The sequence below is a fragment of the Corvus kubaryi genome, unplaced genomic scaffold, assembly GCF_017639235.1.
Source record: "Corvus kubaryi isolate FWS band 111438036 unplaced genomic scaffold, C.kubaryi_AGA036_p1.0 133, whole genome shotgun sequence".
NCBI classification, from domain to species: domain Eukaryota; kingdom Metazoa; phylum Chordata; class Aves; order Passeriformes; family Corvidae; genus Corvus; species Corvus kubaryi.
In genome coordinates, this window is record NW_024580667.1 from 15550399 (window position 1) to 15568628 (window position 18230).

The window sequence follows — 18230 nt, forward strand, 5'->3', positions numbered from 1 at the left end:
CTCTGTAGAGCTTCTTGGGCAGAAAATGAGTCCCTACTGTGTCTTAACAAATACTGGAGAATAACTGTCTTGGGAATATGATGTATGGAAAGACCATTGGGGACTGCAAAGCTGGAAGGGATGATAACATGCCATAAAGTTCACTGAATTTTCTTAGGAAAGTGTGTGCAATTTTTAGAAATGTACTGCAGTTGATGAAAGGTATTCTGTAAATACAGAACATTTAGAAAACTATTTACTTACTACAATGTACAAGCCTAATGCTTTCAGTTAGGAGGAAATAGAAAACTGGCCTTTCAATATCCATCAGCAAGTGGCCTGTCACATGCCTGGGTAATCTGCATGCAAAGGCACTCATGCCATGTTTTCTGCTAACAGAACTCTGTTTGCCCAGATCATTAAGAAACACTGACAAGAGAGTTTCACACCTGTACTCGCTTCTTTGGCTACCAGTTCTAGTCTGGGTGAAATTTATAACTGTTTTGTCTCCATGCTCATTATCTCAGACCTGTTGCACCCTTCCCCCTTAGCAGCATGCTACACCCTGAAGTTGAAAGCAAGGAGATGGGCTGCAGAGCATCCCCCAGGACAGGCTGTTTCAGCCTAGATCATGCACCTTGATCACACAAATGGACATGCACACCTTCTGGAGTCAAAAGAGAGTCAAAGAGCCAATGCACAGCATAAGAACCATCAGTCTCTGCAGATCAGCTTACAGGGTAGAGACATTTTAGAGCACAATGCAAGATCACTTTCTTTGTGCTTCCTAGTAGAAACAGTCTTTAGAATTCACTGACATTTAATCATGTGCCTCATATCACTCCTTTTCAGAGTAGCTATTTTGGTGCTATGTGGGGGTTGTCACAGAAATGGTTGCCTAATTCTGATCTAAATTTTGTAATGTGCACCCAGATCTTCTACAGAAAAACGTTTTACATCCAAATGCAATAATAAAGGAATTAAACGTGATTCTGTTTCATGAAAAAGCAGTAACATACTTAGCAGATATTCCTAGCTCTTGCAAAAAAGAAACACAGCACGATTTCCACAAAGCCAGTGGAAAAATTGTCATTCATCAACACATAAATTCCCACTGCCCAACCTATCGCTTTAGTTTCTGTAGCTGCAGGTGAATGGAATTTTAGTCAAATTCAAGAAATCAGGACTTGTTCCATGTAAACGTCAGGCACTGGTATTTTCAAATCAGTGCTGGCCTCATAAAATGGCTGAGGTTTAGAACTATGTTGGAGCTTAGCAGCCAGAATAATATCAGTGAAACTGTCAAGACACTTGCTGGCTTCATGCAGCAAGGAACACAGAGCTAAATGAGATTTTTCCTTTTATTTGCAGCGGAGTAGTAAGGAAGGGGTGAGGAAAGGGGCTGCTCACTTTATGTTCCATGAAATACTTTTGTGACTATGGATTTAAATCAGTCCAGTGAGTACCTTATGAGTGGTTTTAAGATGATATAAATGTCCTATTAAAGGCTTCTTGTATTTCTCTGTTGAGATTAGTACAACTATTTGTTTACAATATGCCAAAGCACTTTTTTCCCCTGAATGATTCTTTCAAAGTTAGGTTATTGCATGTCTGCATTATGCTCAGAAATAAAAGTTTTGTCTGAATGAAAGCTAAAACCTAAAATCTTAGCTTTTTAAAGCGGAGACAAAAGAAGACATAAAGAGAAATAGAATTTTCTACAGAGTTCTTACAAGTCCAGTGTATTTTGAAGTCCATGATTGCAGATAACTTTACAGATTTCTGATCGGCTGCAAATTCTGCTTTGTCTGCTTTAGTCCTCTAGAAATTCGTCCAAAGCCTGCTGGCCTGTTCTATCATCTTTGTTGTCATCTTCTAAACCAAACCATGCATGATGTCCAGACCCCCTTCTATAACTTACCTTCTCAGTCCATCCTACAGTCTCCTGAGCCTTCTCTTTTTGAGGACACTCAGTGCCCCTAAGGGACGGAACAACATCCCCTTCCTCCAAGAGGTCCCTCTTAAAAAGAGCACAACATACACTCAGGGGAAATAAATCAGATGCCCATGAAATTCCAAGCCAAGTCTGCCCCAGTCATTGAGAACCCAGTGTTCTCAGACTGCCTCAGGAAATGCATCTGAGAGAGAGAGAGATGCATGACATCTGGTTTAACAATTCCTCAAGACTCGTTTGGCTTAGCACAGTTTGAAAACATGTCAGAAGATTGGAGGTTTTGAAACATATAAAATTAAAAATACATATTTAGTTGTATCAGACCATCCACTTGAATAATTATTCTGGTTATCCATCAGGCCAACTCCATAATGCTGGCTGTCCTCCAGGGCCCACTTCTCTAATGTCTCCGCCAGATGAATGGCCAAATTGTCAAAAAGCCATTGAAGTAGAAAGATGAATTAGAATCACACTGTAGGGATCACGACTACACCCATCAACTTCCTGCTTAAGACGTTTGCATTTGAGAGGAACAAACTCTGCTTACCTGAAAGTCACCTTACAACTACAGTTCTCTCGGGTCCCTATGAAGTCAGTGGAAACTGACTGGAAGCATTTTCCAAGGGCAATTCTGTCCATCTAAGGTCTGACTGGTTGTTTGGATTGTGTTTTGGTTTTTTGGGGGGAGGAGTGGGAGAATATAAGGGTGGGTCTTCATCTCTGCACCACTGCTTGTGCTCCTGAATTAGATATCTCAGGTAGTGTCTGTGTTAAGGTAAGCTTGCACCATTCACCAGAGTAAACAGAAAGGAACAGGGATCTGTGGTCTTGTCAGCTGTGTTAAAAGAAGTAGTTATACCAAATCACAAAATATGCTGGGTTGGAAGGGACCCACAAGGATCATTAAGTCCAACTCCTGACCCTGTGCAGGACCATCTTTAAGAGTCATACCATGTGTCCAACAGTATTTTCCAAATGCTCCTTGAACCCTGTCAGGCTTGGTGCTGCGACCACTTCCCTGGGGAGCCTGTCCCAGTGCCCAACACCCCTCTGGGTGAAGAACCTTTTCACCCCCTCTGGGTAATAACATCCAACCCAAACCTGCCCTGATACAACTTCAGGCCATTCCCTCAGGTCCTGTCACTGTCACCACAGAGAAGACATCAGTGTCTGCCCCTCCTCTTCCGCTCACACGGAAGTTGTAACTGCAATGGCGCTTCCCCTCAAGGCCCTTCACCATCTTTGTTGCCCTCCTTTGGGCACTCTCTAACAGCTTCATATCTTTCTTATATTGCAGAGTCCAAAAACTGCCCCCAGCACTGAAGGTGAGGCCACCCCAGTGCTGAGCAGAGCGGACAATCCCCTCCCTTGCCCAGCTGCTGATGCTGTTCCTGATACCCCCCCCAGGACAAGGTTGGCCCTTCTGGCTGCCGGGGCACTGCTGACTCATGTTCAACTTGCCATCAAGCAGGAACCCCGGGCCCCTTTCCATGGCACTGCTTTCCAGCATCTTATTCCCCATTCCGTCTGTATATCCAGGGTTTCCCCATCCCATGTGCAGAATCCAGCACTTATATTTATTTGTTAAACTTCAAACAGCTGGGGATTGCCCAGCCCTCTTATTTGTTGAGGTTTCTCTGCAGGGCTTCTCTGCCTTTAAAAGAGTCAACAGCTCCTCCCAGTTTTGTATCATTTGCAAACTTGCTTAGCGTCTCTCCAAGTCCTGCATCCACGTTGTTTATGAAGATGTTGAAGAGCACAGAGCCAAGGATGGATCCCTGTGGAACCCATCTAGTGACAGGTCACCAGTCTGGTGTCACCCCATTTACTGTAACCCTTTGTGTCTGACCCATGAGCCAGTTGTTCATGATGGTTTTATCCCTGAACTGTTGAATCCTCACTCTGCCTTTGGTGCACACCATCATATGCAATTTTATCCTCATTCCTCACCGTGATTTGAGGCAGCTTATTCTGCCAAAAGAGATTCCCAATCTCTTGTCAGTTGCTCAGGCTTGCACTGTTATCTCACTCCCAGCTTGCTGTTACTCCTTTGTAAGCATTGGGTTAAGTCCTCTATGGACTGATAAATTTTTCTTCACCTTTTTGTTCTTTCATTTGAACATACTTGCAACCTTGCTTGCAAAGGAGATAAAATGTACAGTAGTAATAAGACTGCAGACATTTCAAGTCTAGACATATCTGGGCAAACTGGAATGATTTGTCACTGAATTCAAATCAAAGTGTCTTGCTTTATTTAAATGAAGATACAGTTTTACATGGAAAGATGAAAGAGCCCCTAGGAAGCTCTGTGAAGTTTACTAAGGCTATTACTTACATTATAAAAATGACTTTTGGACCAGTGAAACTGTATGTGGTCAAAAGACCACAGAGATTGCTAAAATATCTGACTGGAAGAATTTAAGATCCCATGGTCTGATACATACAAATTTTCTACCAAAATCCAAAAAAAATTGTGTGTGAATGAAGACTTACAGTAAAGAAAACCTAGACACAAGCCATTAACTCAGATTCTTTGTGTCTATACTCTGCAGCATGCAGCTCTCATCAGCTCAAAAATTCAGAAATGATGGATCAGAGTCCAACACATCATGAGACTGACTTTAAAACAAGATTTTAAAAAGTTGTACATTATAATTTGTTTCCTTGCTGCTCTCTAAACTTTTAAAGAACTCTCAGTTAATGCTTTCAAGGTTTCATCTCCAAGCCTGAGGGCTGGAAAGTTACATTTAGTGATATCAGAGCTTTTAGGCAATCTCATTTATTGAGAAATAATGGTTACAAGGAAAAAAAAATCATAAAATATCGTAAGATTAAAACTAAGCAGGTGAGTTGGCAACCTTGGATACAGTAATATGTAAAAATGTGTACTTTAACCAATTTTACAAATATAGGATGATTCTCAGAAAGCCTTCAGGGTAAAGAATACTTGCTCTTATTCCCTTGCTGTACTTAAGGAAACAGTAGGATTAGTTTTCTGGTATCTACCAATCAGTTTTCTGAATGCATGCCTGCAAATTGAAAAGAAGTACATAACATATTACCTAAATTTCCATTATGAACTCAACTAAATCCACCTCATGCATCTAGTACAAATTTCTGTGCACTTACCTATGTCTCCTTAGTACAATAAATTGGCTCCTTGGATAGCTGTCCTTTCATTGTTTCATAGTGTTATTACTGTATGGTGGTTAAAGCACTGTTTATTCAATACTTTCATGCAAACTAATATTTTGCTGGTGCTAAAAATTAGAAGGTTCCTCCATAGAAACAGTGGGATAAGCTTATCAGGGACTAATCTCAAGCAGCTGCTATAAATCTCATTGCCACATTACATTGATTTTATTGGAGCAGGGTGGGGCGGGGGGAGGGGAGGGCGGTGTGTGTGCATGTGAAGACTTACAGAACAGCACTACTGATACCTCTTCTTTATAAAGCAGAGTTGGGGGAGTGGGAAATCAGCAACTGGTGTGCTGGATTAGACTCCAGATCCAGTACCCTGTCTCTATCAGTTCCAATGCCACATTTCAGAGGAGCCCCAGGATAGCAAAGGGGGGATATTCTGCACACACACACAAAAACCCAAATGCAATCCCCTCCCTGTGTCTGAACAAAGGTGTGTATAAACCCTGAAGCACAAGGCTAAATATCCATCACAATTTGTGTATTGCATTTCAGTGTAATTCAGTATCATTTGATTCTCTTGTAATTAAGATTCATGTCACCAGTCACGTCACATTTTTAATGTCAAAAATAACACTTTGGATTTAATCTCGGGATAGGCTTTTTCATAAGGGTGCACAGTGCAAAGTTAAATCATACTCATCCCGAGCCCATCTACCAAAATAAGTGGGCAGCCATACTTCTCAGTGGAGGCTTCTTGGTATTAGCTTTGGGGGATCTATATTGGTCCAAGGCAAGGAAGAGACAGCAGTGCCAGAAGTATCTTTAATATTACATTCATACCATTCCAAAATTCCATACATCCAGGTTCATCCCACTCTGCCCTTCCCACTAGGGACATTATCTGCAAAACCCTGCTGTCCTCTGCTTCTGATTAATCCTCTTCAATTTTTGGTTGACCGCTTGATAATGAAATTCGTAAGGTAGAGGAACAGATACAAATTCTATGATTAGAAGCCTGACAGTATCTTTACCTTTTGCAATAAATATGGCACAGAAATTCTCACTTAAATCTCAGTTTTGTCCCACACAGTGGGAAAAATCAAAGGCCTTAGTACTGTTTAGATGAGAAATCACCAAGTTAAGAGTTGCGGTGCCACTGGTGCCAAGACAGCTTAAAACAGTCATGACCTCATAGATGAAAAGGAGTAATGACTAAACTGAGCTCCACAGTGTCCTGCACAAAAGAATCATTGGGACAGAGGAACAATTGATCATATTTTTGGTTTGGATCCACTCCCACAAAGTGGAAAAAAGAAAGAGTGGTAATTGCTAACGAGGAATGAAGGCAGAAATAAACTCTGAGGATCACCCACAATATAGGTAAATATAATCAATAAAAGCAATATAGTACAAAGGCACAAACCCATGGTTTGTCTGTTTTTGCACTATTATAGAAAAATTTAGAGAGCAATGTGGACAAATAACTATATCACTTTTAGAGAATTAAAAAAATTATACTGTAATGCTGCTCTCTATAGCATGGTTGCCTAGTTACAAAGCAGAGTCCTTGGAATGACAGGGAAAATAATATTCATACAAGTTTAAAGCCCTCCAAAATATGAAAAATATTTTGTTTCTCCATCAGAGCTATACAGGCATATAGCCTTGTATCTTATAAATTTGCCAGAACTAGACACAAACATTTAACACGATTTTACACCCTGTTTGAGGTACAATATCTCTTTCTAGTTCTACGTTATTCATATGAAATCATAAGTAATCACTATGCAGGGTTTGGAATCTATCAGTCAGAAATTTCAGGTCACTGAGGGGGACAGAAACTTAGCAGTTTGAGGAAGCAATATGAAACAGATTTTTCAAATTTGTTTTATTAATTATGATAGCTTTGAGGTGCTAAGGTTGTTGGCATAAGACTTACCTGAAAGCAATGGAAAGGGTGAAAGTAGGCCATAAGTTTTTTAAAAAGGAAAAAAAAATATTATTCTATAATTGATTTTGGGACTTCACTAATTGAATCTGCAGCTTTTATGAGTTTCTATGCATTAATTGCATGTCTGGTATTTCCAAGGGTCATCAAAAAGAGCATATCCTACTATGGCCCTGTGCAGACATTCTTAGACTCTACCTGAAAACCTTCCAATTTACAATTTAACTTCAAAACACACTGGACTAAGAACACCTGACTAACATACTGCAATAAGAACAGTAAAAGCTTTCAGGAAAATGAGATTTCACTGCTTTTATCACACTGATTACTTCAAATTGTTCTGCAACTTGCAAGAATAAATATAAGACTTTTGAGGTGAAGGATCCAAGTCAGTTCCCTTCCTGAAATACCCAAACTGAATTTCAAACATCAGGGGTAATCTTCTGGAGCTTATTTATTCCAGAACCAGTGGACTGGTAACCGCATGCCAATTTAAGGCTAGTAATAGCCTTTATTAAACTTGTATGCTGCTAGAACAGAAACAAAGAAATCTATATTCAATATTAATTGATTAAGAGTTTCTTCATTCACTTCTGTGGTCATAATTTATATTTTGTTGCTAGCATAATTTACATGAAAGATGTTTTGTTTTGACATTGTAATAAGATCTCTGCTGACTCTGACTGTTATTTTCCATGGCTGATATTTTTCACACCATCCTACTGTGAATAAAATACACATTTACTGAACAATGCACATTTTCAGGATTTGGCTTTGATAGTCAATTGCCTCAGTAAGAATACAAAAATTTTCAAAATCCCATTAAAACTAGCTTTATGTATAGTTTCATTATTTCTCTTCAAACTAGAGGATATTTTGTAAGAAAAGCAGTTGGAGTCATGAGGATTATTTTCTCTTTTTTTGTCTGTAACTATAAGAACATGATTAGACAGATGTCTCATTGCATATTTGTTTTAGACCAATGTGATTTAAAAACACTAAAAATATAATACCCTTTAAAATTAGGTTTAGTATTGTAACATTGTGAGAATTTTCATTATATTTTAGTGTATCAAAAAGCTTTCTATAAATTAATTAAAATAATATAAAATGTGAAATTTTAAATTCACCAGATAAAGACAGACACCAGAGGAGAGTAATATTTTGAGTAAAGTATTTTTGCAAGAAAATACTTTAGGAATACTTTCAGCCCCTTATCTCTCTTCATATTTACTGTCAAATAATTCAAACAAATGCCACCTAAAGGAGGACTGTAATAAAACACTGTAACAGGGATAAAAGTATACTCACTACACAATAGCTTTATATTATTCTAAGATTGTGCTCTTGAGCTAGGGTTTGGATTATTTTTATTGTAAAGACAGCATAGCATCTACTCCAGCAATTCCAATTAGTTCGTTCATTGTTTTATAGTTTGGTAGATTCTGGCATTAGTCCGTATCACATGTTAACCTCTATAGATTTAAAAATTTAATGGCAGTGTCTGATAAATCAGAGTGGTTGAAAGGTGTGAGGCTTTATGTGAATTAGCTGCTGAAAAAAAATCATAAAAACATTGAGCACATTAGAGGTATACTGCAGACCTCAAATTATTAATTTTGGGAAGTCTAAATATCTATGGCTATGAGAGGAATTTCTCTACCAGCTCTGGACACAGTAAGTCTGAAAGTAAGGAATACAGTGGATGGAACAGTGATTTGCAGCATGGTAAATGTTGCTGCTAATAACAATTTTGAAGTCGGGAAGCTCTGAAATCTGTTTTGGAGGATAAGTTTCTGTGGTCCCCTAACATTTTCTGTTTATATTTGACCTTAAAAAATACACAGTGAATGTGGACAGCAAAGATACCTTACTCATTTCACGTACTCAAGAATGGGTAAGACTGATCCATCTTGATAATCCCCAAGAGTCAGCTGATGCCTTGAGAGTCCCAGAACTCTTTCCAAGAGCTTTTCAATGCTCCTTTTGCAAAGTTTTGACCTTTTATTAGTGTTATTTTTACTACATGTTTTGAATCATCTGGCTAATATTACCACTCCTGGGTTTTTTCCAGCAACATCAAAAACCCATTAGCACACAACTTTATGTTTTTGTGGTGCATTGATCACTTCTCCTTACTGTAATACTACCTAACTATATCACCTTCATACATCATTGTGTGTGTGTATATATAGGCATATATATTTATATGAAACAAAAGTGATTATCTCTTCACCAACATATAAAAATCCTCTTTATAAAGTTTTATAGTTCAAGAAAGTCTTCTACGCCATCTTTTAAACTGAAGTCCGTAAATTTTCCTTGCAGATCAGGGAAGTGCTAAAGTATATGTATTTTTTATTGAATATATTTGCTATTTTTCTCTGTGTCTGGTCAGAAACTTTGCAAAATGAAGATATGTTTTTATATTTTGAGTATGAGATTCTCTCCAAAGGTTTCTGGCCCCAGGCATCAGTGAAGTAGTAGACATTATGTTCTATATTTTAAAAAGTGGGGGAAAAAAGAGCACTTTGAGAATACAGACTTAGTAATGCAAATTTTTAGAACATTTTTAGATGCTATTTACCATTATTCCATCACCTCTGCCCTCACAGCACTTTTGATTTGTGTTTGTGCACAGCCAACTTATTTACCACCGGGCTGATGAACTCCTTCCAGTTGAATTTCAGGCAGCCAGAATTTGGAATAGACACACCATTGGCTGGAGTGATGGATGACCCACTCTTGCCCATTTAAAGGTTCCTATGTCTTTCTACAATGTTCAATATATTCAATGCACTGAGCAGTCATTTTACCTTGAGAAGTTAATGGTTAAGCACTGAGCTGGAAAATATCCACTGTACAAAATGCAATCAGAGGACTGATGGCCTGCTTTGTCTTACTTGCCAAAGATATGAAGACCCTCCAGTTCTACATCAATCACTCCTTCCTTTCAATATCCATATAAATGCACTGGGAAAAATTATGAGACATATCTAAAATACCAACAACGCAGATCATTTTTTGTCCCAATGGATGATAAGTCTCTTATTCTGTAAAAGTTGCCCTCTGTCAGATAGGTCCCGAGTTAGAATTAAACCTGCTCAGATCTGTAGGTAATGCCATATGAAATGCATAGACTGCATTGTTTTTTCTGCTCTCTTTAACTAAAATTCCTTGTCCTGTCCCCTACCAGGTTTTCTTTAGGAAACTGAGACTGTTGGTGTTTGATGATTTTTCTCATAAATGTCATTGAAATCTCTTCTTCCCCCTCCTGCATGTTTCCTTTTAATGTCTGAGTTGAGTCAGGAGCTCCTTGTTTATCCATGCAGGCCTCCTACTGCTTCTGCTTGATTTCCTGCTCATTAGTATGGACCACCCTTGAGGACGGAGAAAGTGATCCCTGGCAATGAACCAGCTCTCTCTGACCCCTCTTTTCTCCAGGGATATATTGCATGGCATTCTTCCAAGCAGATCTCTGAAAAAGGCCAAAGCCTGCTCTGCTGTAGTCCAGGTTTATAATCCTATTTTTGCCTTGTTCCCTCCTCTCCAGCTTTTGAACTCTAGTCATCATAATCACTGCAACCAAGGTTGCTCCCAGCCTCAGATCCCCAAATGGCCCTTCCTTGTTTGTAAGTGTGACATGAGCAAAGCAGCTCCCATCATCATCTGCTCAGTCAACGCACACCAGAAGATATCACCATGATTCTAATTCCCCATGGACCAGTGAACATGAGGCTTTTTGCAGTTGTCTGAAGAAGATCTCATGCACTTCTTTCTGACCAGGCAGTTTGTAACAGACACCCACATCACTGCCTGTGTTGGTTTGTCCAGACCCACAGGCTCTCAGCCCTTTCATCACCTATCCCACAGCAGAGCTCCATCCATCACTGCTGCTCCCTCACATACAGCAAAATTCACCCTTCTTGCCACCCTTTCCAAAAAGTCTGTCTCCATCCATCATAATTCTTCAGTTGTATGTACAATCCCATCACATTTTTGTAATTCCAGTGAGATCATAGCCCTAATTCCTCCTGTTTGTTCCCCATGATGTGGGCATTAATGTACAGGCACTCTAGGGAGGCACCCAGATGAGCTTTTTTCCCAGAATGGGTATGAGAGCTTCTCCCATGGTACTGCAGGGGATGTAACAAGGATGGGAAGAGAGGAATATTAAGAACATGTCATATCACAGCTCTTCTTTGCTGCCAGGTAACTCCCCTTTCAGCACTAAGTAAATAATGTTGTGACCTGGGACTTTTCCTCTATGCTTCATAAATTCTGCACACAAACAGATAGAAATGCTCATTTATTTCTGAATAGCAGAAAGCCTGAATAGCTACTTAGGGATAATAAACATGGTTCCAGTGGGCTGAGACTACATGATCTTTAGATTGGCTCATCATAAATTCAGGTTTCCTAGCAATTTGGTTTTCCTGGGGATAAAGTACTAACTTAAAAAACAGCTCACCACAAGTTAAAAATGCAGAAGCCATTTTGGAGAGGCAACTGGAGGCATCTCTCACCCTGTTGAGTCCCATCTGATTCCCCTCATAGTATCAGATTAATTCCAAATAGTTTTTTCTCATGCCATAATCTATATACAGATCACTGTCATGAACCACATCTTATTCCAATAAAAGACCAAGAGTTCCCTCAGTATTTCCATACTGTGGTACAACAATTCAATTGTCAAAGCAAGTTAAACTTTTGAAAACTCTACATCCTAAAACTATTATATTTCTTGCTTGCTGGCCTAAAAGTAAAGAGTTCCCTTTAGTCAAACGGTGCAAAAGTTCCACCCACTAATATTACGTGGAAGATATTTTCCTTGCCTTAGTTCTCATCTTGCATACACCTGTCAAAAGGCAACAGGGATGGAGATCAGGAAATGCTTTGACAACAGCATAGGCAGGCATGGGATAAGTGGGATCCTGCTGGTTTGGGATGCCTTTAGGTTTGCAACACCTGCTTTAGTGAGGGGCAGAAGAAAGATGCCATCAAGAAAACCCAATGCAGTAAATGCATATGGCAAATAAAAATCACTCAACCTACCTCACGTACTTCTCATCTGCACAAGTTTATATTATTCTGCAAAAGTAGAAATAAACTTATGTTTAGAATAAGTTTACCAGATTCATTAGGAACTTTAATTCCCAAATCTACTGATGCTTTCTTGTTCAACATAGCTATATAGCTCTAGCAGGAAGCTATTTGTAGGTGAGCTGGTATTTATCACTAGTTTGATATCTCTACGTATATCATTGCTTTAGAATGCTTGCAGTTTCAAACTTTGGGAAAGTTGACATTTTAAAATTTATTCAAGAAAGGATAAAATTTGTATATTGAAGTAGATTTAAGAGTGAGAGAAAATAACTTCTTCTTTTCTCCCTCCACAGCAAGACATGGATCTTGAGCAGTACTTAGCAACATCATATCACCATAATAAATATATCTTTCTTCAGTATATAGGCAGAGTATCATTGGATGATGCACAACCAAAGCTATTCATTGTTCTGAGAATTTTTCCAAAAGGACACACATGGTGGGGGGAGGGGGGAAATCTGTAATCACTCGAAACTCATTCCTCCGTGATTGCTTTAATTTTCATGTTAAACTGTGATAAATGATCCAGCACCACTCATTTCACTTGAAGGTTATTTCATATTAGATGAGAACAGCTGGTTTGGGGTTTTTTAAGACTAGAAGTTCCTAAAGGTATTCAGACACACTGGGCAAATCTCATCTCCTGCACCTTGACCCTGACAAACCATACGTGTCTTGTTTTTGCCAGATCATCAAGGTTCTGTGTTTATTCAATGAATGAGATAGGAACCAGTATCTTATGCAGGTGCCTGCCTTGAGCACCCATCTTTGCAGGGAATAAATTACCCTCTGGAAGTTTCTATCCATGTTGACTGCAGACAATGTAAATGGTCAGTTTGCAAAGGCTTAAATTACTAGAACCTTACTTTATAGGGCATAAAGTTGAGAGAGATGAATTTTATTGGTAAATACCATCCATGTTAACATCTTACTCATTTCTAAGGAAAGAATACTGCAGCAGTTGTCCTATTTTATTACAGTGTAGTGTGAAGGGAAGAAGTCAGAACTGTCTGGGATAGTGGAAACACAAGAAAATCAATGCCTTGTGCTGAGAATAAACATGCAGGGGAAAACCATGGAAAAAAAAGTCTCCCCATAGAAGGGGTCAATTAGCTGGTTAATCAGAAAAGACAGCAGATACAGGCTTTCATGGAAAAATGTAGTAATAACTGCTCCTTGAAAGAAGGTGAACGTATCTTTGAGTAATGGTCGGCTGGAGAAAAAGTGGACAGACTAAGAGAAAACTTTAAATACGTTTGTTTTACAGGGACTAACAAATGGTTGTGCAGTCTTCTGATTTTGATTTTTTTTTTCTGAATGTATTTTTTTAAACAGGAGGGAGAAAACCCAACCCCCTAATAAAACCAGCTGAGGATTATTCCTTATACAAGAATAACATACACACAAATGTCTAGCTATTTTAGCCTCCTCAGAAATGGTTAAACACATGGCTAAAAAAAAAAGAATTATTATCCTGGCTCTGCAGTAGGTTTAGGATTAAAGTAATCTGTTTTATTTCTGGAAACAATGTGGCCCCTCTTCTTATTGTGGTCATGTTAGAAAGAGGAGTGAACTGTTATGCAAACAGGCTACAGGGAGCTGCGGCCATTCCGGGGGGGGCGGGGTTGGTGCATCCTGGTGTCCAGCTCGCTGGATGGAGATAAAGCAAAGGCAGCCTTGAAAGACAAGCATTATGCAGTTAATCTCATGCTGCCTTTAAAACTAACATCTCTGACAGAAAGGGTCACAAGAAAGGAATGATACAGAGAAAAGGGTGAGGAGCATGAAATGAGTGAGGTGTCACTGTTCAATGAGCAATTTGAACTGACACATGCAATTGTTGGGTGGACAGTATCCGATTCTGTGCAAACTGTATAGGAGAGGTATGTTCTCAGCAAGGAGCAGAGTATAGCTCCTGGTATGAATAATGCAAAATGTCTCCCACATTCCTTCCTGGCAGCTCATACCTTTGCATCACTGTAAATTCAGTGAGTGCCATTTTCACTACTGTTATTCTCAGTATTTCATCGCTAGAGGGATAATTGGGGTTTTCTTCATGGCAACATTATCTTCAATGACAGGTGAATCTCAAGCATCTGGAATTTCATTTTAGTTTGGACAGGCATCCTAATATTTAGATGATCCTTTGAATCATACATGAACTGGAAATCCCTGAACCTGAGTTGCAAACGTGACAAGTACAATGTTTTTCATGAGTTTTCAAACACTTTTGATTTGAGTTACACTTAGAAATACAGAGAAAGCAGTGTCCCTCTAGTATGCTGGCATTTCAAGTGGGGGGTAAAGGAAAGGCTTGAAAGTTTGTCTAGGGTGCAGAAGAATAAAATCCATCTTACTATATGGATGATTTTAAAATTAGCAAGGGTGTAGTGTATTTTTCTAGTTTAAAAAGTTGAGATTTTATATCTTAAGAGGAAAAAAAGTTGTCTAAAAGTAGCTTGGTGAGTGAAAATCATCTTGTCTAATTACAGACTTCTGAAAGTTGCATAACTGAGCCTACTCTTCCTTTATAGTTAATAGAATCATCTTCAGAAGACCATTTGCTGACCTTAGATGCCTATCTTAGGATGAGATGAATGGCTCTCTGGAGACCTCTGTTTCTGTCTATTGAAAAGAACTGAGGATAACAACATTTTCAAAACACTAAAGCTGTGAAATAGAATTTAAAAAAACTTTTAATCAGACCATGTGGAAGACAAGTAGACTGATTCCTGGTATTTGCAGGGATCAAGGGCAGGAGCTGTGGAAAGCAGTGCTCTACTTCACTTAAGTTTTATAGTTATTTATGGGTTTGTTATTGGTATGACTGAAAAGAATGCAGGTAGCAATTTGTTCCACATCAGTTTCAAAATAATATAAAAAAATAATTTGTATTCCAGTCCAAACCTTTGTTCCCTTTTTTAGTTTATCACATTGTTCCTGGACTTTTACCTGTCTGAATCTGTGAATTTGGTGGTGATATCCAGATGATGAAGTGCAAATAGATCATGGTGATAGATTTTATTTTTTTATACCCTTGACAATTTCAGAACTGCTTTGCTGACTACTTGACCTCAGTCATATTTTTTGTAGCTTCTAAAATAATAGAATCTTAGAATACCATGTGTTGGAAATGACCCACAAGGATCATTGAAGTCTAGCTCCTGACCATGCAGAGGACAACTCCAAGAATCACACCATGTGCCTAAAATAGTTCTATTGCTTTGAAGAGCTGCTCTTTTAAATATTTTTCCCCAAAAATGCAGCCAGTCCATAAAGGTCTCCTCTTTTCTCTCCAACATATACTGACCTTGAGTTCTGAATGGGCACTATATATACATATACATGTATGTATGCATATATATATTTGGAAACCAGTGTCAGCTTTATTGTATTATGCAAAATCCAGGAGGAGCACAAAATTGGGGCTGTATTGTACTGGGAAATGCCAAACCCCAGTTTTGCAACTGGATCTACAGTGTCAGTTGGTGAGACTGTAATCAACTTGCAGTTACTGAAAGAATGCTTTAGGTAACATAGAGACCTCAGGGCATTTACCATCACACCTTTCACTTTTCATGCTGTAGCTACAGAGCTACACTGTTCAGTTATTTAGTTTGGCAGTCAGGAGATAAAAAGCCCTTCATTTTGATGACTGTGGATGCTGAGTAGTTATTTACGTCAATGCAAGTTGTGTACGCTGCTCTGCCATCGTGGCTTGTGTCAGGAATAGTGTGGCCAGCAGGACTAGGACAGTGATCACCCTGTGCTCAGCACTGGTGAAGCAACACCTTGGAGCCAGCATTCAATTTTGGGCCTCTCACTACAAGAGAGATGCTGATGTGCTGGAACGTGCCCAGAGTAGGGCAACGGAGCTGGTGACAGGTCTGGAGAGCAAGTCCTGTAAGGAATGGCTGAGGAAGCTTAGCCTGGAGAAAACGAGCCTCAGGGGGGACCTCATCACTCTCCACAACTACCTGAAAGGAGGTTGTAGCAAGGCAGGGGTCTGTCTCTTCTCCCAGATTACAGGTGACAGGATGAGAGGAAATGGCCTCAAGTTGCAGTAGGGGACGTTCAGGCTGGGTATTAGGAAAATTTTCTTCACAGAAATGGTAGTCAGGCATTGGAATAGGCTGCCCAGGGACGTGGTCCAATCACCACCCCTGGAGGTATTTAAAAGATGTGTAGATGTGGCACTTAGGGACATGATTTAATGGTGGACATAACAGTGCTGGGTTCGGGATTAGACTCGATGATTGTATAGGTCTTTTCCAACTTGGATATTTCTGTGATTCTGTTTCACTTTCAGTACAGTCTGCAGGGGGCAGGAACTTGAGCATGCTCAAAGCATGGTTAACTTCAAGTATTCTAAAAGATCTCTTGAACAAACTAAGGATATTAACTGTAAGAGGTAGTCAGTCCGGAAGTGGTTGAGTGGAATGGTAAACAGGTTTTACATGTAAATGTTTAGAATATTCCCCAAAACTCCTGTGTGACAATGCTTCTCGAGTAATGAGGTTACCCATTTTCCTCACGTTAACTTTAAGCACATGCTCTCATTGATGGAATTCTCAGGCAAGCTGAAAGCTGAAGAGAACACTATCACAGCAGGCATGCAGAGAATGAAAGCCATGCATGAAGCAAACTCCCATCCACCAGCCCTGTTGATAAAGCCAAACCACCACACTCACAGAAGGCCATAGGGGGAACATCAGCTGCGAGATGAGGGAGTAAACCTGAGTGGCAGCTGTCCAGGATAAAGGAGTATTGCACTATATTTTCCAAATGCTTGAAGGGATTTTTAATGACCACATGTAGCCAGAACTTCAGTTTTACATTGTGTCCAAAAGCTGACAGGATATTCCTAGCTTTGTCCTGGCTCTTTACAAGCTATCCTGGTCTTGGCTCAGAGGCAAAGAGTGGCACATCTTTAATTGCTGCTGAACTCTGCAGCACCTGGGAGCTGCTGGAAGTTTGCCATCTCTCTGCCAATAAGACCTGGCTCAGCTACTTTTGTGAGCTCTGATGAGATCTCAGACTGGTGCAATGTTGCTGCAAATGTTGATAATGTAGATAATGTAACACCTTTATCAAAAGCATAAGGAAAATTTATGGTTTGGATTTTTTTTTTTTTTTTTGTCGTTATTGAGCAAGCTGCTCAGCAGATGAGACTGACAAAAATGTGCAAAGAACACATACCGCAGAGTGCATGGATGTCTGATTGTATGCATGGATGTCTGATCATATGAATTTCATTTTGAAGAGCTGACAGAATGCTTGGAAAAGTCATTCTTTGTTGCTTTAAGTATGTGAAAGTGTCCCTGTGCTGTCTTTCTGTATTTTTTCTAAAGCCAGTTGCTCTTCAGTTGCAATTCATGTTATATATACGTATTTTTTTTCTATAAAGAAAACTATTTACATCAATCTGTAAACATATCAAACAAATACAAATGCTTACTGTTTGAAGAGAGAAGTTCCTCCAGTGCATGTTCTTCTAGCATAGGCTGTATTAATGGTGATAACTTAAAATCACTTCACCTCTAAATGGGTGTTCTAACTGTTATTGGAATTAACTGCTGTCATTGACTTATGGTCTGAAACCTAAGCCATAAATGATAGTTTGAGAAAATAAGATGAACACTCCCTCCAGCATTTTCATGCAGGTTAGTAGGAACTGAAGTTCTGAATGGCAGTTTTCTGGTTTTACATAACATTCACCTGCTTCTCTAAATAACATTTTTATTTCAGTTATGTCTGAATCAATTGGGCTAGGACAGTAAAAGTGCATGAAATGAGCCCCCAATAGACATAACAGAGCAAGAGTAATACATTTTTATACTTTCAAATCAAATATTGTGAGTGTCTGGGGGAAGAGGTTTTATTGTATGTTAAATGCAGGACTTGGAACTGGCAAGTCTTCTTCCATCTTGGTCACTGACTTACCTAAGAAACCCCGTGTTTGTTGTGTATGTGGTTACAGTGGCAATTTACATTTATAAAACCCTGAAAAGACATAACCCTTCATAATTCAAGCTACTAGCAGCCCCTATCAGCTGGGGAAGCTGTGCAAACAGTAAGTACTGCCTGCATCAACGTTGG

General features: G+C 39.3%; 1 protein-coding gene across 4 annotated transcripts in view; it reads right to left on the reverse strand.

Annotated features, from left to right (window-relative positions):
- FRMPD4 (FERM and PDZ domain containing 4) overlaps window positions 1-18230 on the reverse strand; it is a 341898-nt gene that overhangs the window by 310858 nt on the left and 12810 nt on the right. The window lies entirely within an intron of this gene.